Raw genomic sequence first — 20,027 nt, forward strand, 5'->3', positions numbered from 1 at the left:
GCCATATGACCATTTCCTCATAACCGTGTGCATACAAAAATTATAACCCTTCGAGCCCTCATCTGTCACATCATTCAACAAATGTGTGCGTTAAACCCGGGCCGTCCGATCCTCCACCTCATGATCCGATGACATATGCTCCTCCTGCCACTGAAAGCCGCACACCCGTTAGCCTGCGGGAAAAGCGGTTTCCCCGCCATAATGTCTGCCACGTGTCGCAAATCTGTTGGATCGCGCCCCATGGTACGATTACCGCCCATTCCCATAAAGCGGTGCGATAAAACCGCTTACTGCTGCCATACCCTCCTCCCGCTCGTTAACGCTCGTGCAGCTCCCGCTCCTGATAGCCGTCCGATCGTCCATCCCGCAATCCGATGGCCCACGATCCTCCATTCGCGTTCCCTCCCGATGGCCTCCGTAATCCAATCTCCACCATTCATTTACACGATCCGACGGCTGATGTTGTCCCGGTGTTGTCTATGCCTCCCGCCATGAGATCGCAGCCATTCGCCAGTCCCATCTGACGGTTGGCATTGGTTATTAGCTCCTCATTCGTTTTCCACGTAATTTTCATGTTTTTGGCTTGCCCCGCGATTCCAAGGGATGAAGGTGATCGTCCTCCAGCACTCTACAGGTAATACTTCACTCACTGCATTCAAGAGACAGCACGGTCGAGGAAGGAAAGTACTGCCTCGAGCAGTTGAATTCATTCACTAGTTATGGAGTTTTTGTCCCATATGGTACTCCGCCTACTCAGAGAAGGACGACCGAACAGCAGAAAGGTCATTTTTTTCATTAAAACACTCAGTTTGCAGCAGAGAACATATCTAATTGTAAATGCGGTTGGTGGTCAGTTATGACCCCTCCACGCATAGGTTAGCAGATATATTTTGCAAACAAACTCTATATATACCCAAAAAAAATATGTAATCAGGTTGATGAATGTTATTTTTGATGTAAGGTTCAACTTCTGGAGACTGTAACTATTGTGATACCTACAGCTTCTGGTCTTCATTTTCAGCTAATGCAAGCTTCTTTTGTTGTTAATTGCTCACTTTCCACTTCTTCTTCTTTGTTCTAGGCTATGCATGTTATGCATTTATTCATGTGTTGTCGATGTTTAGCATTAGAGGGATTGTCATCCCACCTCTGTGTTAGAATCTAGCTTGTATCATTGAATATGTATGCAGGTTTCTGTTATTTTAATGTCAGAGTGCTATCATCCTGTCTGTGCATTAGGAAATAGATTTACAGACCTTTTAACTGGTTGCAGCTAGTGATCATAGGGTCCTATGCATCTGTTGGTGTGATCAGTATTCTCCATCATCACATTTTCCTTAAACTGTGAGTAATTGGTGGTCTAAAGCCTTGTAGTCTAGGGGTGTTCACCCATGTCTGGGGTTAAGCATAGTAGAAGTGGTTATCTGGCTTGAATATGCAACATTTCTTTCATTCATCCACCATTTTCGAACATTTTTGTTGAGTTTGTAATGTTCCTGAGCATCTCTGAGATACAACCTAGGAGAGTTTCTTGGGGAGATAACAATTGGCATCTAGCTCGAATGGACACCTGGAAAATATTTCACTTCATATTTTGTCTGGCCATACAATATTAAATGTTCGACTGTTGCAGGCCTTCATGCACCCTTAGTCATCGTACTTCACTTCCTCCTATGTTAACTGGATAATAATTTTCCACCATTATTGCTTTGACATGATACTCATTGCCATGGCAAAGAGATGTGTCATGGCACATGAGTTTCCTCTTTTAGGTTCTTCTCTGATCTCTGCAAGTAGTTATGAAATCCACGCTATGTCTTCTGCAATGCTCATATGTGGTTATCATGCCAGCACTTCTCTTAATTGTGGGTCATTCCCTAGTTGGCTCGACCTTGGGTCTTTACTAGTTTTCCCAAATATAGCATGTGTGCATCTCCATTCATGTTTCGTTGGTTGCTACTCCATCCCATGTCTTTGCATGGTGGCTTGGGGGCTTTCTCTAGCCTTCATGAATCACACTTATGATTCGAATCTCCCGTCAGGTTCTATGTTTTCTATCAATTCGCAGGATTTTGTGATGGAGTTTTCAAATTGTATCTGCTCTCTCATGGAAAATATAAGGCTTCTCCCTTCATGTTCTTGTGGGGGTCCAGATTTGAGTGAGTGGGAATAACAATATTTATCAATCATTCGCTCATCATCCTTAAAGACTCATCTGCAAGATTCCTTCATTTCATTTGGCCTTGGTTAAAATTCCCAATTCCCCTCCAATGGCATGCTCCTTCCAATTGGTATTCTGTTTGTTACCAGTTGGTGCGAGACATTACATTAGTCATGTTCCTAGGTAGTTGGCAGAAGGCTCAGCCTTTGGAGTGCAGGTGTGAGAACTATGATTGACACCACCATGTAGATTTCATGTTGAAACTTGTGGCCTATTGCTTAGCATGGTCTTTCATGGCTCATGGCATGTCATAACTATTCTTGGTTTGCTGGAGTTGTTCATGGTTAGTTGAAGTCACTCATAGTTTGTCGGTGCTACTTCCCTGACAGTTCCAATGCTTGTGGCTCAATGCATGCATTATCCAGGTCACTTTATAGTAACATCTCCTTTTTTGGCTATGTTTTCATGGTTTCTTTTTGTATATATGATAATGGGAGTTTTGTTTTTAAGTAGGTGTAGCCTTGTCTATTAGAGCACTAGTATATGTTATTGCTTGACACACTTGGTAGACTGGGGTAATGTCTTCTTTTTATCAATTGATCTAATCAAACTCAATATATGTAATCTCAAAATTCTCAACTTGTGCTACTAGGATGGTTTCCTGGCAGACAGACTAGTAGCACAGAAAGTTATCTTTTGTATTGCTTCTCTTCAATGATAAAAATTTGAACTTTACACACACAAAAAACCAATGTGCATGTTATCTTAGGTTTAAAAAAATCCCAAGCCTATGGTGTAAATATTATTCCATCATAAAGTGAGGTCAAGCTCCATTCACAACTTTTGAACCTCATTCCATGGACTCCACCTTCCTGCAAAGGCTTTCTCCTATAAGGGCTCTTTCTATGAAGCGAGGATTACATTGGGTAGTGCAGTAGGAACGTCTAGTTATCAACATGAAAAATTTAACCAATGGATCGACTGATTCTCCTTGACGTCAGGGATTACTCATCCTAAGAGAAGGATCCAAACCTACACTTGTGGATCAAATGAAGAAAGGAGCCCTGGCCCTATTGAATAAGATTTTCCATAGCTTCCTTCTTTCAAGGGATTTGAAGTAGAACAACTCTATTATTTTCCTCCTAATAACCAAATCAAAAAATATATATTATGTACTATCCAAGAGATCATCAATTCGTCATCTCTAAATCATAGCAAGGTCAGGGTCTAGAGTTTATGGAGTGTTATAATTGGGAGAGGTCCTTTGCTCTCATTTCCACTAACAAATAAGGATGAAAGCTTCATGGGAGATATGTTGTGATTTAATGTTCCAGATATAATTGATTCAAAGGTCATCACTTACGGGGTTTATATTTCATCCAAAGTTGTGAGGCAGTAAAGATGTCTTTATGTTCACAATTTCCCTCAATCATAGCCTTGTAAGGGGGAGGGGATTCATCTTTTCATTTGTTAAATCAATCGAGGGTTTGTATGGCAGCATAAATAATAATCCTAATGCCATTTTCATGACCCAGGAGTCATTAAATACAAAAGTTCATGGAAACTGCAAAGGGATTTGCAGATTCGGAAGAAAAGGGAGAGATAGATTGGTTGCAAGCAGGGGTCCTCGAATGAAGATTGAGAAGCTCCAGGTTCATGGGAGCTAGAGTATTTAGATGATATCATGAGGATATTGATGGTATCCTACTAGGCTTCAAAGAACTAGTGTGTTGTCTGCTCTAAGACGTTCATACAGCTGACTATAGTTGCTTCTTCTTCCCTGAGAATGAAGACCTTCTAGTGGAACACATAAACCAGGTCGATCAATTCCTCCGAGAGGCTATTCAAAATCCTTGGGAGCACATATTCATGGGAGCACCTATGGGGTTGGATATTTGAACCTATTTTGCATCTTTGTCGTCTTGTTAAGCGAAGTCCCAGAATTATGGTTTTATGAACATCCGGAGGTTGGTATATTTGATTGCAGGAATTTATTTAGTGTGGTAGGGATAGAGGGGTGTAGATATATCCATATTTTCTTTTGTTTCAATTGTTTTACTTAAGCTATTGAGGAAAACAATTGTGGGTTGTGGTTGAGTTAGTTTCCTGCGATTGAAATTTTAAATAAATTTTGTTTTCGGCTATTTGATGAGAGAACATTAGGAAAATAGTCACCTAGGATTAGAAAAATTTACATCAATACCCTTGCTAAGTCTAGATCCATTATTATTAATACTAACATGCTTTCACTAGATACTATCCATGAATTCAAGAAGTTACAAAGAGTTTCCCCACAAAGTTTTCCATGGAAAAAGAACATAGGGGTTTTCTCCTCTCATTTGTAACACTGAACATTTTATTTTGTCAATACAATCAACATTTTCTTTTTGGAAAATTTTATTCCATTACTCAAATTTTCAAGTTCAATCCATACTTAGATGCACAAGTGTCCCCACTATTTTCTCTACCTTGGCTCTTATTTATTTTATTCTTAGTTTTTTGTTTCAGTCACTTCTTTGTTAAAATAGTTGTTCCAAATTCCAATTTAGGTACAGGAACAATACAATTGAACTATGTATGGATTAGAAATTGAAATAATAAAAAATAATTAGGCACAATTATTTGGCAAGCCATGGTAAGTATCAATAAGCCAAAAATAAATGAAAAATGATATCATAGAAAAAAAGTATTGAATACAAGTAAAAACTTGATAGAATGGTCACGTCTAGAAACACTATAGAGGATATAAATCAAGAAGATTCAAAGAAATATGGATAAGTCATCCTTGAAGTTGTCTTATAATTCCCTTTTCATTTCTATGGTTCCCAATGCCATTAGATGAGGTAAAGATTTCCACCTTATAACTTTGGTATTTTATATGAAATATAAAATGACCATGGAAACATTTTGCTTTAAAATGAATAAAAAAACACTTGAAGTTTGTTGTTGGAGATTTGAAAATAAAATACACAAGAAATTAGGAAAACTAGGTAATTTTTTCAAGTTTGAGATCAGTAGCTAGTGTATTAAGTCTAATGATTTTTACACTCCTATGGTTATGTGTTTAAATCTCATAGTTGAGCACAACATTTTTATAATGTATTCCTTGATCAGCAAGTTTGATAGTTAAGCTATTAAAAAATACAATAACATAGTGATAATAAAATACAAATTAAAATGTATGGCAGAAAGCTATCACTCATTATTACCCCTTTGTGAAGTTGATCCCTTGTAGAATTCAAGCTCTCTTTCTTAAGATATTCATCAATAATCTCAACATTTTCCATATAATTAAATGATTTCTTTTCATTTCCAACAAATTCCTTTTGGGAAGCTTCAAGTGTAATAGTCTTGGATTTAAGCTCGCCCTATTGACTAGTTACCAAAACTTCAAAATCCTGGGAATGTGAAAATTGTATCCCTATTTGCTTAATGCAAGAACAAAATAGATTGTTTATCATGAAGTTTTATAGTGCAGATAAACAATGGTCTATAGTAAAGATTGACAACTGGAAAATTATAAAAAAGCATGCAAAAAATCACAAAAATGTTCTATATGATCACAAACAGGTTCTATAGGCAACTAATTGGTTTACCTCTAACAGCTTCACTTTTTCCTTTAGATCGGCAAGTTCCTTTTCATTATGAGATGAAATGTCGATAAAATGGCATGCTTTACTATGATGACTACCACCAGATGAAAATTGTGAGTTCTCATCTTGGCCCTTCAACTTTATCTCAACTTCCACAAATGAATCCACATCTGTCATTTCTTGAAGCTGTTTCTCTAAATCAGCTTTAACATTCATCAAATTTTCTATCTTCCATTCTTGCTCCAATAATCGCTTCTTGAGTTCAAAGTGTTTCTCTTGAAGCTTCATTAGCTCAACAGTTTGGCCATTCAACTTAGACTGGAGTGAAGCAACTATAATTTCTAGCTCATCCTTGCAACATTTCAGCTCGACCAACTCCACATCTAAATACTTAAGTGTTTTTTTCAATGAGTAAATCCCATTATCAACCTGCCCTTTTTCACATTAGCTCTCCTCAAAAGATATTCTAATTCTTCTTTCTCTACTTTCCAACACTCTAGACTTGTTTTATGTTTTTCAAGTTTGGTCTTCACTAACTCGTACTCCTTAACCTTTGAACAAGACCATTATTTTCATCCAATAATGATTGCACCTCTATTTCTAACAACAATTTTTTAGCTGAAAAAATTTCAGTTTTTTTTCATGTAGTTTGTTTCACTTTTTGTTCTCATCTGTTGGAAATACTGAGACGGGGGTGAATCAATATTTTCTTTCAATTGTTACTATTACCAGTTAGATTCTTCACAATTTAATCAGAGAAATTTATAAGAATGATTTTATTAAGTATAAAACAATATATACAACTTATGATAATTATTCCCAAGCACCAACTTGGTTTTGATGAGACTCCGACCTCTAGGGCTTTGACCCTATCTAATCCAAGGCACCTACCTTGTGTTTAGGAGCACCAAATCCAAGGACACCAATCCTATTGTTAAATGGAGAATGTGTAGAGTACTTACTTCAATGTTCTTGGTATATTATTCAATGTTTTCACTACTACAACAATAAAAAACACTTTGGGTCTGCTTTGTCCTTGATTTACTTCACTGTCTATTGTTCAAGAAAGAACTCTTCGTTGTCCAGGCTTATAATATTATAGTCAACAGTAAGTCATGATCTTCTTCAATGTCTGAGTTACCACAGTCCAAGACACCAATAGTCTGAGCTATAAAATAGTAGTCACTATTTGTAAATAAGGATTTCTGTAATGACCAAAGTATCAGCTTCTCAGTCTGGATCTAACTAAGGTAATGAAACTAATCAACCAGTTTTTGACGTGTAAATAGAAGAGGTGTCAAGGACCATTGCGTGGTTCTGAATTTATGTAATGATGCACAAAAAAAAAGAACTATCTGATGTTCCTTCATCTGCAAGTTGTCTGAATTGTTCACGCTTCCTGCAACTCAGTTTACCTAGAAATATGTGTTCACTGTATTTTATCCAAAAATAAATGTTTTTCCCATAAGTATGCAATATTCTTGCCCTTTCAACATTCTCTCCCCCTTTGAAATCAATGGCAAACGGGGTGCCAAGTACTCCCCCTATTACACTGCTTCTTATTAATAATAGTTCTTCATAGGTATGTTACTACCCCTGTCATGGTGTCCTAGTTTTGTGAAGATGATTATTTAATGTGATGCAAAAGAAATAACCCCCATATTTTGGTGAAGATGTTCAAATGCTTCTCAAGGAAGAGGTTTTGTAAAGATGTCAGCGATCTGGTCCTTGGTATTGATATATTCCAACTTTATGTTTTGTTCAGCTACTTGTTCACGAAGAAAAAGATACTTGATTGGTATATGTTTGATCTTTGAGTGCATCGTGGGATTTCTGCTGAGACTGATAGCACTTGTGTTATCACAATAGATGGTGATTGGTTGGTTGGTATCTATGTTAACATCTTTTAGAGCTTCCTTCATCCATAATATTTGAGTACAGAAATCTGCAGCAACTATATACTTGGCCTCAGCTATGGATAGTGATATGGATGTTTGTTTTTTGTTGAGCCAAGATACTAGACAATTTCCCAGGAAGAATGCATTTCCACTAGTACTTTTTCTATCATCGACACTTCCGGCCCAATCAGCATCGGTGTATGCAGTCACAGTAAGAGTTGAGCTCTTAGGGTACCAAAGTCCAAAATCAGGTGTTCCTTTCAAGTATCTGAGAATTATTTTTACAACTAACAAATGGGATTGTTTAGGAGCTGATTGAAACCTTCCCACCATTCCTACTGCATGCATAATGTCAGATCTTGTAGCAGTTAAGTATAGGAGAGCTCCAATTATTGACTTGAAATGAGTTGCATCTACTAGAGGAGAGTCATCGTCTTTTCTTAATTTGCAATCTGTGGTCATAGGTGTGCTTATGGGTGCACAATCTTCCATTCCATATCTTTTAAGGATTTCTTTAAGATATTTTGCTTGAGATATGAACATCCCTACTGTGTTTTGAGATACTTGTATTCCAAGGAAGTAATATAATTCTCCTATCATCGACATTTCAAACTCTTTTGACATATTTTGAGAAAACTTATGGCTCATTTCATCATTATTGCTAGCAAAGATTAGATCATCAACATAGACAAGAGTCACTAGTAACTTATCCTCATCCATCTTCATGTACAGATTACTTCCTGCCACCCCCTTCTTGAAGCCTTGTTGTTGAAGACAGTGATCCAATCTTGCGTACCAAGCTCTAGGAGCTTGTTTCAACCCATATAGTTTCTTTTTCAACTTACAAACAAAGTCTTTTCCTTCTACTAGATTAAACCCTTCTAGTCGCTCCATGTAAACTTCTTCCTTGAGTTACCCATTCAGAAATGTTGATTTTACATTCATTTGATATATTTTGAATCCTTTAGAGCAATAAAACGCCAAGAACATCCTTATAGATTCCATACGAGCTACTGGTGCAAAGGTTTCTTCAAAGTCGATTTCTTTAATTTGTGAATAACCTTTACAGACAAGCCTTGCCTTATTTTTGATGATTTGTCCATCTTCATTCATTTTGTTTTTGAACACCCACTTGGTTCCAATTATATTTGTATAATTTGGTTGAGGTACCAGCTCCCATGTCTCATTTTTCTTGATTTGAGACATTTCTTCTTCCATGGCTTTTACCTAATGAGGGTCCTTACTTGCTTGAGTAAAATTTTCTGGTTCTATCATAGATAGGAGAGCAACATCATTTTTTCTTGGTGTACATGTCATCCTTCATCGGGTTTGTATCCCCTCGTCTACATTGCCAATAACCTGTTCTTTAGGGTGATGTTTTTGGAGGAATTTTATCTTTGAAGGGGTTTGAGATGGTTCTTTTTCCTTTTGTTTTTCTTGATCTTTTTCCTCTTTTTCAAGTTCTTCTTTGTTTTCTTCAATGAGAGGGTCAACTTCATGATCTTCAATTTCCTTTTCTGGAAGATTTTCATCAATCTTCACATCAATGCTTTCCACTATTTTCCGTAGTTGATTATTGTAGCACTTGTAGGCTTTGCTCCTAGTAAAATATCTGAGGAATATCCCTTTGTCAACCCGAGAATCAAATTTTCCTGGTGAGTCATCATTGATTTTTATGAAGCATTTGCTTCCAAAAATCTTGAAGTATTTTACTGAAGTAGGTCTTCCTTTCCATAATTCATAAGGAGTCTTCTCATTATTTGGCCTTAGTTGAGTTCAATTCAAGGTATAAATTGTTGTTCCGACTGCTTCTCTCCAAAATTTTGTTTGCAAGTCAACTATTATTAACATTGTTCTTGACATTTCTTGGACAGTTCGGTTTCTTCTTTCAACTACCCCATTTTTCTTGGGTGTTCTAGTAGCAGAAAGTTCTCTTTCGATTCCATGTACTTTACAGAATTCATCAAATTCTTTTGATGTGAATTCTCCCCCTCTCTCTGTTCTAAGGCATTTAATCTTAGAATCTTTTTCAGTTTCTACAAGAGCTTTAAGATTCTTAAAACATTCAAATGCTTCAGATTTATATTTTATGAAATATACCCACATCATTCTAGTATAATCATCAACAAATAAAGAAAATTACCTTTCTCCTTGGAGTGCCGAAGTTCTAGTTGGTCCACATAAATCAGCATGAATGATCTCCAAAGGTTTTGATGTAGAAAACTCCTTAGTCTTGTGTTTGGTTCTAGTTTGCTTTCCATGTTGACATGGACCACATACACCTTGATTTGGCTTGAATAACTTTGGGATGTCTCGTTTTGCATTGATCTTGCTAATATTGATCAAGTTATCGAAACTTGTATGTCCCAATCGCTTGTGCCACAGCCAAATTTCATCTGTTTGACTTAGGTAACATTTATCTTCTTGAATTTTGTTCAAAATGTAGATGTTATATGATGTTCTAACTCCTTTTGCCACCAGTGCTCATGAGGATGAGTTCCTTATTTCACAATCTTTAGTGCTAAAGACAAATTTATGTCCTTGATCACAGATTTGGCTAACACTTAAGAGATTGTGTTTGAGCCCGTCTACCAGCAAAGCATTTTGAGCCTTCCCTTTTCCATTAATAAGGGTAATAGTTCCTTTTCTAGCAATTTTGGCAGATCCACTTCCAAAGGATACATTTCCTTCTTTTTTGTTCAATGAGACAAACTTCCTTTTGTCACCTGTCATATGTCTAGAGCACCCACTATCCACAAACCAATGATTTTCATCACTGTGAGCACAGAGAGCTAGGCCACATTTATCCGTATAGGGATTCTCATTTTTTGCTTCTCTTCTTTTGAGGGGGCAATTTTGTTCATTATGTCTATTATCATTACATAATGAGCAAATTGGATCAAATTTGGCCAAGAGATCAAAAGAGTTGTAGGTCTTGATTTATCCTTGTCCTTTGAGACCATATGGTTTGTCTTATTGAGTCTTCAATTTTGGTGTTTCATTCTTATGAGCCATGTGATGTTTAGCTTGATGACCAAAATCTTTACAATAATAACAATGCCCAAAAAAGATAGTTTTGTACCTGTTGTAATAGTCATGATTTGAATGAGCATTCTTCCTTGGAGTTACTCTCTCTTCATTCTTTGGATTTGAGATGGGCCTTTGATGAAATGATTTTTATTCTTTTGGGTTGCTAGAAAGTATGTCGGCATAGCTTTTTGCATTATCCTTAGTACTTGATGATTCTCCTTTAAATCCTATCCCAAATTTGTCATATTGAGGTTTTTGACCATTTAGGATAATTTCAAGTGTTTGAGAGCTTTCCCACTTCTTTTTTACTTGCTCCAATTCCTTCCTCATAGATACTATTTCAGCTTCATGATTTTCACATATTTCTTCCTTTTCTTTTAGCTTATTTTTCAAGAAGTCTTCCCTTTTTTTTGCTTCCTCAATTTCTACCTTGAGATGAATGATTTTATTACGTAATTTATCATTTTCTTCAATGACACTCATTAACAATTCATCTACATCTCCTTCTAGTATTGAATCATCATCATTTATGAATGCCATGAATAATACTTCTTGGCTTCCAGCATATCATCTGATACTTTTCGATGAGGGAAATGATTAGTTAATTTTATTTTGATGACTACAAATTCATCTTCATTAGACTCTTCTTGCTTGGAGAAGAAATTCTTCTTATTGAACCCTTTCTTTTTGTATACCATCCTTTTAGAATCCTCATCATCATTATCATGCTTAAGAGGACATTTGGCAGCAGAATGACCTATTCTTCCACATTTGAAACAAATAAGAGGGTACTTACCTTTTAGCTTGTATCCTTTCTTTTGTCTTCGAACAAATTGTGCCAATTCAGATTCAACATCGGAGTCATCACTGCTGGTATTCCATCCTTTCCCTTTTTTTGATTTTGAGGCCTTAAATGTTGCATCTTTGGAACTTGGGATTCCTTTTCTCATCTCATAGGGAATGAGGATTCCATGAAGTTCATCCATATCTAGAGTATCTAGGTCTTTCATTTCTTCTACAGCACTTACTTTAGAGTCAAATCTATCAGGGAGAGATCTTAAGACTTTTTGAACAACAGTGCTTTCTTCAATCTGTTCTCCCAATCCTTTAAGAGAGTTGACCACTTCAACTACTCAGAGAAAGTATGATGCAATGTCTTCTTCATCATCCATTTTCAAACTTTCGAATTGCTTTTTATGAATTTGAAGCTTTGCCTTCTAAACTTTGGAGTCCCTGTCGTATAAGCTAACCAGTTTATCCCATACTTCTTTGGCCGAGTCACAATTCATGACTTTTGTAAATTATGAGTCAGTGATTCCACTAGTAAAGGAATTTAAGGCTTTTTCATTTGCAATGTAAGCTTTCCTTTCATCTTGATTAGTTGGAAGAGTGGAAGGAGTTGTGTACTCATTTAAAACCAAATGCCAAACTTCAGGTCCAAGGGACATTAAGTAGTAGGACATTCTTTTTTCCCAAAAACCAAAATTTGTGCCATCGAACAAAGGAATCCTTCCTGACACTTCTTGATTTTTCATTGTGACTAAGAATCCTTCTTTAAGCTATTAGGTTGATTATGAAGAAGCTTTGTCTCACACTAATTGTTGGAAGCATTGGGTGGGGGGTGGAATCAGTATTTTCTTTCAATTGTTATTATTACGAGTTAGATTCTTCATAATTTAATCAGAGAAACTTATAAGAATAATTTTATTGAGTATAAAATAATAGATACAACATATGATAATTATTCCAAAGCACCAACTTGGTTTTGATGAGGCTCCAACCTCTAGGGCTTCGACCCTATCTAATCCAAGGCACCTACCTTGTGTTTAGGAGCACCGACTCCAAAGACACCAATCTTGTTGTTAAACAGAGAATGTGTAGGGTACTTACTTCAATGTTCTTTGTATATTCTTCAATGTTTTCACTACTACAACAATGAAAAACACTTTGGGTTTGTTTTGTCCTTGATTTACTTCACTGTCTGTTGTTCAAGAAATAACTCTTCATTGTCTAGGCTTATAAGATTATAGTCAACAGTAAGTCATGATCTTCTGCAATGTCTGAGTTACCACAGTCCGAGGCACCAAGAGTCTGAGCTATAAAATAGCAGTCAATAGTTGTAAATAAGGATTTCTGTAATGACCAAAGTATCAGCTCCTCAGTTTGAATCTAATTGAAGTAATGAAACTACTCAACCAGTTGTTGACACGTAAATAGAAGAGGTGTTAAGGTCCGTTGCTTGGTTCTGAATTTATGTAATGATGCACAAAAAAAAAATTGCTCAATGTTCCTTCAACCGCAGGTTGTCCGAATTGTTCACGCACCGAATTGTTCACTCTTCCTGCAACTCGGTTACCAGAAATATGTGTTCACTGAATTTTATCCAGAAATAACTATTTTGCCCAGAAGTACGCATTTGTTAGCACGTTGTCCGAGATATGTGGTTTATTGTCTTTTGCTTATGTTCACAAGATGTGAACCTTGTCTTTCGTTGTCTGTATTCTTCGTTATGTTCCTATGCTTTTTAACTGAAATTGTGTCCCAATATATATGCGTAGAATGTTGTCTACGTCCGAAGATGGAGCCGACCTGTCATGCCGACGTGTAAATGTTGTCTACAGTCGTTCAATGTGGATTAAAAATTTACGCCCAAAATAAAAGGCTTATGTATATAATCGTTTGGCCTTTATTTATATATATATATATGTATATATATAATTCCCCTTCTTTTTAAAATTGGTAAAGCGTCACATGATTTGGTTTTATTAAGTAAATTGATGAATTAGGAAATTTGTGGAAAGAGATAATGGGTCCCATTAAAAAAGATATGTATTTAGAATTTCATGTAATAACTTTAAAGTATAGGTTTTTAGAGTGAGGGTTTGGCTAGGGTTTTTATGGATGGATTCAATTATGGGTTGATTTAGATCTTAGGGCTTTGCACCTAGGGTTAGGTTTTTAGGGTTGCAGCCTTCTAGGGCTTTCACTAGCCATTAGGGTTTAGATAGAAATTTAGGGTTTTAATAATCTATGATAGGGTTAGGGTTTCATCAAGTTTTAGGGCATGTATCACCAGGACATTTTCCATTTTCAACAACACCATATTGACATCAATGACAACCTAGATTAACAATCTCAAGCTCCTACAATGTGTCCTCTAGCTTTAGCGATAATTCTTCCCTATTCAATTTCTTTACAAAATCTTGCTCCTTCGATTCATGTTTCTCTTTGATTAATGCAATCCATAGTGATTCTTACTTCTTTGTCAATTGGTGTTCCAATTCTTTCTTTTGCACAAGAAATTGATATGCATCTGCTTTTGCCTTCTCTTGAAGATCCTTCAACTATGTAAAATTCATTTTCAACTCTTTTGTCTTCACCTCTTGCTCTATCAAACAATGCTTTAGTTTATCATGTTCACTAAGAAGCTAAATAGATTCATTGTTTTTCTCATCCATGTTGGACTAAAGAAACAAAACTCTTATTTCTATTTCATTCTTGTTGTGTTCCAACTCCTCCAATTTTGAATCTGAATTTCTCAACATTTTTTTCATTGAGTTAATATCCTCATCAACTTTTTGTTTTTCCCGAATAGTTCCATCCAAAGACACTTCTAACTCTGCCTTCTCTACTTTACAAATGTCTAAACGTTTTTTAATATTATGAATTTCATCTTTTATAGCATCATATTCTTCAACCTTATGAAGAATACCATTCTCCACATTGGAAAGAGTTTCCACCTCTCTTTCCAATTTTAAAAGTTTAACAGATAGCTCCTCATTTAATCGAAGGTACTTTGCTGCATCTTTTTTTTGAATCTCAAGCTCACTCAATGCATTTTCTAACCTTGTTGACAACTCTTCCCTTTGTTTTGTTCATAGAGCTAATTCTTGCACCTTGGATTCAAATTTCTCGCTCATGAATGCAATATCTACATGAGCCCTTTGTAGTGACTCTTATGTGGTTGATAAGCATGCTTCCAATTCATCCTTTATTGCACGAAGCTCAGACACTTCAGCATCTTCCTTCTGCAGAAGCTCTTTTGAATGGAATAAATGTTTACTCAAATATTCTATTTTCAACTCTTCTTCCAAAAACTTATTCTTAAGTTCACTATGCTACCTACAAAGCTGAATTAATTCATCCCTTTGATCATTACAAAATTATATTTGAGCATGTTGATCATCCAACTTGGACTTGAGGAATGTTACTGTTATCTCTAATTCATCCCTTGAACATTTCAAGGCACCCAATTCTCTATCTAAATTTTCCAGCACAACTTTTAATGAGCAAAGCTCATCCTCAAGTTTGCACATTTTTGTATTAAATCTATGCAAGGAAACATTTAATTGTGCATTTTCCTCTTTAGAACTCTCCAAAACCATCTTACATCTTTCAAATTCAACCTTCATACTATCACATTCCTTAATCCTTTCAATAAGACTATTCTTATCCTTCAGAAAAATGTGTATTGTTGTCTCCAATTTTAAAATTTTATTGCATAGCTCTTGCTTCCTTTGAATATAATTTGTTTCATTATTCATCAATTTCTCATTATCACTCCATGCAGTTTGCAGCCTTGACAATAATGCCTCTTGTTATGTGTTTGACTGATCAAATTGGGTCATAAATTCTTAAACTTTTTTTTTTTTTTTTTTTTAACAAATGCAATATCTACATTGGCCATCTTTAGTGATTCTAATGAACCTAATGAGTATTCATCTAAATTATTTTTTTTATCACGCAGTTGAGATTATTCTTCCTCTACCTTTTCTTGAATCTTTTTATGAAAAACTAACAAACGCTTCATACCTTTCGTCTTCAACTCTTGTTCTACCAACCTCTACTCAAGTTCACTATGACAACTTCAAAGTTTCATTATTCATTCTTTCGCTTATAATGAGATGTTAATTTAGAAACTTTCTCCTCCAATGTGAACTGGAGTGATGCAACCATTTTCTCTACTTATCCTAGCATCATTCCAACCTATCCACATTTGTATCTGAATTTTTCATTGTTTCTTTCAATGAGCTAGGCTTGTCCTCCAGTTTATCTTTTTCCTAAATAACCCTTTGTAAAGAATCCTCTAAACTAGTCCTATCTATTTCATAGCCATCTAAATTTATTTTACAACTCTTGAGTTCAAACTTTATGAAATTAGATTCTTCAACCTTTTGAACAAGGTAGTTATTTTCAACCATGACAGCTTGAATATCTATCCCCAACTCTGAAATTTTACTAAGCAACTCTAGGTTCCTTTGAATATATTTTTTGTCATTATTCATCAGGTTCTCATTACCATCCCTTGCAACTTGTAATGTTGACAGTAATGCCTTCTATCATTTGTTTGAAAAATTCAATTGGGTTATAAGTTTTTGAACCTTGTCTTCACATTTCCTTTTAATAAATGAAGTATTTGCATTGGCACTCTGTATTAATTCTTGTAAGCCTAATAAATGTTGTTCTGAATTGTCCTTTTTATCATGTAACTGAGATGTTTCTACCTCTGCCTTTTGTTGAAGATCTTTCTGCAAAACTATCAATTATTCCAGATCTTGTGTGTTTTATTCTTTTTCTAGTAACCTCTGCTCAAGTTCATTTTGTCAACTCTAAAGCTCCATCACTGCATTCATTTGCTCATAGTGAGATGATAAGTTCAATTTATCCACGGAAGCATCTCAATTTCTCATTGTTTCTTTTAGTGAGCTAAGGTCCTCCTCCAGTTTGGCTTTTTCTTAACCAACTCTATGCAAAGAAGCTTCTAGATCATTCCTATTTATTTTGTAGCCATCTAAAGTTATTTTAAAACTCTTAATTTCATTCACTATTACACCAAAGGGGTGTTTAGGACATTTATTTAAGAAGAAACTATCATTTTGTCTCAACTATTTATTTCGTAATATTAAATTATTATCTTCATACTTTAATCATTTTAAAATGAAAATCGGTTACGTAAGTTATTATTTGTTTCCTAAATCTTGCTCCTCTAGTTAGGTCATTGAACTTGCAAACAAGCCCATTCTCCTTAAAATGGTGCCTATGTTCCACTACATTAGAGGAGGCAAGATATTTGTACACTATTCAAACTCAAGTTAGTTGAGGTTGTGTGACCCGAAAATAGCTACATTTGATTAGCGTGTCTTCGAAAGAGACCCTTTGGTTGGTTGTGATAAAGGGCGAGATATTTGAGGGGTTATGGTTCTAGTTGGACTAGGGGTGTGGGGGGGGGGGGGGGGGGGGGGGTAGGAAGTTAAGGTGGCTACCATGTCTCTAACCATCTCGAGGGAGGTTTGAGTCAAGGATCTCATAGCTAGGTGTACTTTGATGTTTAAAGTAAAAAGGATTGCATTCCCTTCAAGAGGTTCGAACCCACGAGTCCTAATTTATCATTCATCTCTCTAAATTTTGTTTCAAGTAATACAAGGGTTTCTCTACTTGTATTTTATCATAACTTTCAAATCAAGGGTTTATGACCAAATTTCCTTCCAGGTTTTCGATATGAAATTTATCAGATGAAGAAGGTGTGTATTGACTCAACATTAAAGCTCGTCATGAATGTAGAGCATTCTTTTCCATGTATCAAGCTTCAATTTTAATTTTTTCTATTACTTTGCTTGTCCCCAATACTAGGGTTTGAGCTTTAATTTGTTCCTCAGTTTTAAATTATGTCTTGGAGTCAGATATTTAGGGTTTATTATTAATTTTCTATGTACTATGCACTTGGTATACCATTTAATAATATTTTACAGAGCCACTCCATCTATTTTTGAAGTACATGACACAATGCATTATGATTCAACATATATATATTATATGTGCATGAGATGTATGTATGTGTTTACTTGATGTTGCTTATCAATTTCCTAAATTTTGGTGAGGCTTGTTTCTGAAACTATTTATGTTTACAACACTTCTTCCATCTCTTTAGTTTATGAAACTTTGTTATGGTTCTACATTGGCAATTGGAGTGACCTAATTTGATGTAGGATAATTCTGGCAACTTAGTTATCCTGCATATTTGCAAATTTGTTTCCTTTATTTTGGTTTGTTTCATGTTTGAGGTGGTTTTGTAGTGGTGTGGACCATGAATAAAATGGAATAAGTGACCACTCGAAGCAAAAATATACCTGTTAATGAGAAAACCCTCATAAACTTCCTTAATATCCTATATGTTGTTAAATTAAACCACTTGTCAGTCTCTTGTGCATTTTGTGGTTTGAATGCCTGAATTCTAGTTAAATATCTTGTAATAAATCATCATATGATGCATGGTGGGGTTTTCAGGGTGGTAATGATTGGGCATGGTATTTGACCTCAAAGTTGATCGATATAGTGAGATAGTTACAGTTTGGACAAAGGCTTTCCCATGTATTAAAAAAGAGTGGGACTTGGACAAGGGGCTTATGGGCCTCCAAGAGAGAGAATTTATAATGATATGATAGAATCTAGTATAAGATATAGGGATGAATAGAGCATTCAAATCTCATTAAAGATTCTAATTAAATGGAACCCAGCCTACAATAAAAGCTAAAACTATCATTGTGAAACTCAACTTTGGCCTCGAATGATTAATAAATTCTTACAAGTTCTAATTGGCGATTTATTGTATCTCGTTGAATGTCTGACTAGCAAATTGTATGGATTTGCTTCAATATTTTTGTGTACTTTTACCTCTGCAAACCCTAGGTTGCATTGGAATGCAAGGACGAGGACAACCTATATGACAACATGAATGCCATTTTTCTATTATTTGACCTCAAAGAGATTTTGCAGTCTCCTACAGTTGAATGATTTTGGAGGTGAAAGTTTTGAAGACCATTGTTATGACCTACAAAGTCTTTTGGGGTGCCATAATAAGGCTCCTATTTCCGTTCTAATGATAGCCTATTCTGATGGGTCATTGGATTCCTGGGGGGGGGGAGGCGGTTTGTGGGGGGGGGGGGGGGGGGGGGGGGGGGGGGGGCGTGGGTGGGAAGTTAAGGTGGCTATCGTGTCTCTAACCATCTCGAGGGAGGTTTGAGTCGAGGATCTCATAGCTAGGTGTACTTTGATGTTTAAAGTAAAAAGGATTGTATTCCCTTCAAGAGGTTCGAACCCATGAGTCCTAATTTATCATTCATCTCTCTGAATTTTGTTTCAAGTAATACAAGGGTTTCTCTACTTGTATTCTATCATAAATTTCAAATCAAGGGTTTATGACCAAATTTCCTTCTAGGTTTTCGATATGAAGTTTATTAGATGAAGAAGGTGTGTATTGACTCAACATTAAAGCTCGTCGTGAATGTAGAGCATTCTTTTCCATGTATCAAGCTTCAATTTTAATTTTTTCTATTACTTTGCTTGTCCCCGATACCAGGGTTTGAGTTTTAATTTGTTCCTCGGTTTTAAATTATGTCTTGGAGTCAGATATTTAGGGTTTCTTATTCATTTTCTATGTACTATGCACTTGGTATACCATTTAATAATACTTTACAGAGACACTCCATCTATTTTTGAAGTACATGACACAATGCATTATGATTCAACATATATATATTATATATGCATGAGATGTATGTATGAGTTTACTTGATGTTGCTTATCAATTTCCTAAATTTTGGTGAGGCTTGTTTCTGAAACTATTTATGTTTTCAACACTTCTTCCATCTCTTTATTTTATGAAACTTTGTTATGGTTCTACATTGGCAATTGGAGTGACCTAATTTGATGTAGGATAATCCTGGCAACTTAGTTATCCTGCATATTTGCAAATTTGTTTCCTTTATTTTGGTTTGTTTCATGTTTGAGGTGGTTTTGTAGTGGTGTGGACCATGAATAAAATGGAATAAGGGACCACTCCAAGAAAAAATATACGTGTTAATGAGAAAACCCTCATAAACTTCCTTAATATCCTATATGTTGTTAAATTAAACCACTTGTTAGTCTCTTGTGCATTTTGTGGTTTGAATGCCTGAATTCTGGTTAAATATCTTGTAAGAAATCATCATATGATGCATGGTGTGGTTTTCAGGGTGGTAATGATTGGGCATGGTATTTGACCTCAAAGTTGATCGATATAGTGAGATAGTTATAGTTTGGACAAAGGCTTTCCCATGTATTAAAAAAGAGTGGGACTTGGACAAGGGGTTTATGGGTCTCCAAGAGAGAGAATTTATAATGATATGATAGAATCTAGTATAAGATATAGGGATGAATAGAGCATTCAAAGCTCATAAAAGATTCTAATTAAATGGATCCCAGCCTACAATAAAAGCTAAAACTATCATTGTGAAACTCAGCTTTTGCCTTGAATGATTAATAAATTCTTACAAGTTCTAATTGGTGATTTATTGTATCTCGTTGAAT

General features: G+C 35.6%; 1 pseudogene; it reads right to left on the bottom strand.

Moving 5' to 3' along the window:
• Window positions 1-6,042, bottom strand: part of LOC149205909 (tobamovirus multiplication protein 1 pseudogene) — a 57,923-nt pseudogene extending 51,881 nt beyond the window's left edge.
• Between the last annotated feature and the right edge of the window lie 13,985 nt (window positions 6,043-20,027).

The sequence above is a fragment of the Pinus tabuliformis genome, chromosome 1_2 (assembly GCF_031772625.1).
Source record: "Pinus tabuliformis cultivar Carrire ecotype Pingquan chromosome 1_2, CPIR1, whole genome shotgun sequence".
Lineage (NCBI taxonomy): Eukaryota > Viridiplantae > Streptophyta > Pinopsida > Pinales > Pinaceae > Pinus > Pinus tabuliformis.